The sequence below is a fragment of the Ceratina calcarata genome, unplaced genomic scaffold (assembly GCF_001652005.2).
Source record: "Ceratina calcarata isolate Rehan_Ccalc_2016 unplaced genomic scaffold, ASM165200v1 scaffold517.2, whole genome shotgun sequence".
Classification (NCBI taxonomy): domain Eukaryota; kingdom Metazoa; phylum Arthropoda; class Insecta; order Hymenoptera; family Apidae; genus Ceratina; species Ceratina calcarata.
In genome coordinates, this window is record NW_017176301.1 from 381,159 (window position 1) to 385,730 (window position 4,572).

General features: G+C 36.6%; 1 protein-coding gene across 1 annotated transcript in view; it reads right to left on the reverse strand.

The window, feature by feature from the left end:
* Positions 1 to 2,435: 2,435 nt before the first annotated feature.
* The window catches only part of LOC108628316 (A disintegrin and metalloproteinase with thrombospondin motifs 9), a 106,039-nt gene continuing 103,902 nt past the window's right edge, over positions 2,436 to 4,572 (reverse strand). The window contains exon 28 of the mRNA XM_026816399.1: positions 2,436 to 4,529. The gene's annotated coding sequence lies outside the window, so the exon portion shown is untranslated. The remainder of the gene's footprint in view (positions 4,530 to 4,572) is intronic.

A 4,572-nucleotide genomic window follows, 5' to 3' on the forward strand; every position in this document is an offset into this window, starting at 1 on the left:
ATTATGTAATTAATTTGCAGCAATTGAAAAGTCTGCGATCATACTAAAAAAATGAAATGAAAATTATTTATCAATTTCAATAATACTTCTCCATATTCGTCTGTCATGTGTTCACCCGTGGCGTAGTTAACGTCGACCAATTCGTATTCGACGTTTAAAGCTTTTAAAGCTTGGCGACAGGCGAGAGACGGTGGTCCGTCGGATACGCTGTACAGTTTCATTCTTAATCTGAAATTGCAATTAATATACTGACTCCCCAATAAATTTCTAATTTGGCAGACACTTCGAGGATTCAATAGATTATTTAATTGGGAACGTTAAGAATTATAAACAGGCTTCAGATTATTAGAGGAAAGAATGTTAAGAAATCATAAATATATTAAAATAATTCAGAATATCAAAAGCTGAGTGCATATTTCAATATTTACATGATCAAATAACTCGATGTACTATTAAGGGTTGCATTCGAATATTATTCTACTTACTTATTACTGATTTTCAGAGAATCAGACTCTATTCTTCGAGAGGAACGTGTTTATAACGAATCTGAAACTGTACTGAAGGTACTACGCGTTCCTTTCACTTAAACTGGTTCTCAAGGTTCTGCCGTTCACCTACGTCTACACAGGCACATAAGTACACTGTTCTATAATTTACATTTAAAATTATTTTTATATAATCAAGTGTAACATTTGAATAACTATCATTCAACCGATAGTCATCTCACAGTAATAGGACATGATAACAGTTCAATGTCAGGTTTAAAATAATTTAAAAGTGCAATAAGTTATTACAGAAGTTTTGTTTATTGAATAAAATGAATATTTTCATTATTTCATTATATAAATTTTCATGAACGTCTGTTTATAAGTTGCAATGAATCGACTGCAATTTTTGGATAGATCATTAAAACGAACGCTTTTATTGGTGAACGTAGTATATTTAAATAATTGCCGTACACTGGTACTAATCATCATTTCTACATTACGCTAGACATTAATGGTATTAAACCAAGTACGCACTACTTAATAAGTTATTAAACGAAATTGTACAGTAACGTTTCGCTGTGCTATCGCCTAAAACAATCAGTTCTCCTCCCTGTCGACGAAGACAAGAAGAGGAATCCTGATCAGCTATGAATTTCAGGGACAATTGATCGAACTTTGCGTTTGTAACGGGATTATAAAAACGTTTCGTTATTGTCTTATAAAAAAGTCGTTCCACCGTTGAAATTAGCTTAGACCATACGTGAAAGATACATATCGCGTATATCGATAAATATAAGGACGTGTTTAAAACTACAGGAGAGATGTCACGTGTTAGTTTATAAAACTATCGTCTCATCGTCGATATTCACGTACATAAAAAAAAGAAAGATACACTCGATTATGCAGACGTTCAATTCTTGTTACACGTTACATCGTGGCATTCATCAATTTATTTGAATGAGACAGAAGAGTGCGAACTGTTAAATGATCAATCAACACACACACACACATACAACTCGCTTTCATTCTCATATTCTTTACAAACGCAAAACGACCATTCTGAAAATTATTTCCACACTATTTCATTTCATTACAATTCGCATCGATAATTTTCTTTATTGTAACGAAGGTTTTACCGCAGAATTTCCACGTTGGAATCTTCCGTTTGATCGAAATTAAATTGGAGCGTAAACTGCGAGCCGCTGAAATAAATGATTTTATACAGGATGATTTCGCATGAGAAAATTGCATAGCGAAAGGAGAGACCCACTCGCTGTTACTCTGCTCCCTCTCTCTCTCTCTCTCTCTCTCTCTCTCTAATAAATGATTAATTAATACGTGTAATCATTAATAACATTAACTATGGCAGTCTGTTGAAACGTACATACGTTACTCCCAAGTTACTTCTAGATTCTGTTCGATTTTTAAAAAGAGCCTAAGAAGAATCGGGTAGCTGGTCGTCGTACCTCAGCCAAAACGGATTTGTACTCGGGAATTGTTTTGGTATTTTGGTCCAGGCACGACACCCCGTCGTTCCTACCTTTTTTTTTACCTCCTTATACAACGTCGAATCAAAAACGTAATTTCGAAAATCAATTCGAACAATCATATCGTCCTCTTAATCTCCTAAACAATTTGTATGCGTATGGTTACTACATGGACAGAATCTTATAAAGTATTCATTAATCGCGACCGACTCAGTCGTTGCGTGATTTCATTTGTTCGCTAAGTTCATCGAAACTAGCCAGCGCAGTTAAACATGAAGGCATAAAAGTATAGTACAACGGAACCTCGATTAACTGAAAAATTTGACATTTTTACGATCTTAACCAGAGCCGTAACGAGGGCGAAGGAGGCATTCGCTGGGAGTGCAACTGGGTTTTGGGCGCAAAACGAGGAACACCCGGTTCAAGGTGCACGTGGTTTCCACTTCACTTGACTTGTGTTAATAGTATTTTATATACTGCATTCACTAAAATTTAACTTGTTTAAATTTTAAAAACGTTAATATTTTTAATTTTTTTGACATTATTGAGTTAGACACTTAGCCACAGTCACTTCGTATGGCACGATCCTGACTTAGTTATGGCACTGATCCTGATTCCTCACCAGAATTAGGTCGAACAATCGAGGTTTCGTTGTACATACTTACATGTGGCAGTGCGAAAACGGTCAACCGTTTCGTGTTTTAAACAAGAGTCTCTTTCACACAGGTTCATTCTTTCATTCACGAAACTTAAACGCTACGAGTGATAAAAGGCCATCGTTAATCGAGAGATTCTGGTTCTACACGAATCATAGACCGGTATTCAGAGTCGTTACTAGAGATATATATCGCCTAAGCATCCGCTTAGGCCCCTGTTTCCTGTACAGGGACTGGAAATATGAGATAGACAGGGATAGCAAATACTTAAGATAATCTTAAGAATAAACGACTCTGAATACCGACTATAGTCGTGTATTTTACTGCTATTCCTCATATACTTGAAACAGTCGTACGAAGTTTGAAATATTTACTGTCTCAGCTCTTAAGATTCATTTCTATACCTGTCGTCACGAGAGTCCATAGTGCGCAAAGAGCAGTTTTCGGTCGCTCGTCTCTCTTTCTTTCATATTTTCTCCACTAAGCTGCGCGAAACTAGTATGGACTCTCGTGACGGCAGGAATACGGCACTTGGTTCTATAATTCCAGTCCTTAAACCATCATCTACACAAACAATTAAACGTAAACTAAAATATATTTTAATACCTTTACGTAGACGTAGTATATCTCTTTAGCGGAGACGTGAAATTCTGTATCTTCGAACGTTCTGTAAAATACGCCCTATTTAAAAGAGGAGGTTCATCGATCTCCGTCAGAGATAACAAACGTTTATTCTTTCAGCAGTGACAGTATTAATAGCAAGAAGAGAGTTCAAGGGGTGCGACGCGTTTTCCAATAAATCTACGTACACATAGCACCATAGCGTTGTACAATTACTTACGCGGTTCTCGTAGAAGCAGAGTATAAATCAAGCCTAGTCGAAAATCAAGCCTAGACTCGATTACGAGAACGACAAATTGAGTCGGGTTCACGACCGTTTCATCAACTTTGTACTTCAGTCGCGTGCTAACGTTTGTTCCACGTTTGTTTTACGTTCATTTTGCGCGTTACGTACCTTCCTTTCGCATCGACAAGCATTTTGGCAGTCATGATGTTTCAACGAGTATAAACACAAAACGAATACTGCAATTCTTACCGGACATTAAATTACTTACGCTAACTAAACGGAACTCTTGGACACGAGGCGTTACGATTGAACGAGCAGCTCGGGACAGCCTAACATACCTCCAAGTATTACAACATCTAAGGAGTGATGTTTTTTATAGAAAAATATTTTTTTAATGTGACTTTAAGTCAGAAGCTTTCAGGCGTATATCGAATTTGTCTTTTCTTTTGTTAGAAGTTATCTCCTTGCCAGTTGTAAGTATCGCTACTCAGACAGGCATCCCGTCAGGCATCAGCGTCTCTGTGTTCAACCCGTTCGTTTATTAACGCTTGACTGTTCGTCCTGCGAGGCAGGATTTATAAAATCTAATTAGTTCCTTATTTAATCGCTATTTAACTTTAAACAGTACATCATTTCTTCCTAATTAACGCGTCAAGTATAAAAAAAAAAAGGTCGATACCTTCGACATCTACAAGCATCTTACTCTCAAGTGATAAAAGTAGCACATTTTTAAATGCAAACAGTTGAATAATCAGTTAACGCGATATTAATTATTCTTTACCCTAGTTGGTAGATCGTCAACAGCTTCGAAGAAACTTTCCACGGTTCTTTCCGGAGGCAATCCATTTTTCAATATAAATGTATTATACAATGATCGTTAAAAATCGCATGGACTAGTAACAATTTAGGCGAATGATTCGAAACAAGCTTGAAGCGAATGGATGGCGATTCGGTAGCAGATTCTATACTGTGATTTCATCTCGTGTTCGTCGAACCAGTCTTTTGTGACACATTTCAAAATCCGTTGCTGACATTTTTTACCTGTCCAAAGCTGCAATATTACATATTCAATGTTACACTTTTAACCAAGTGAC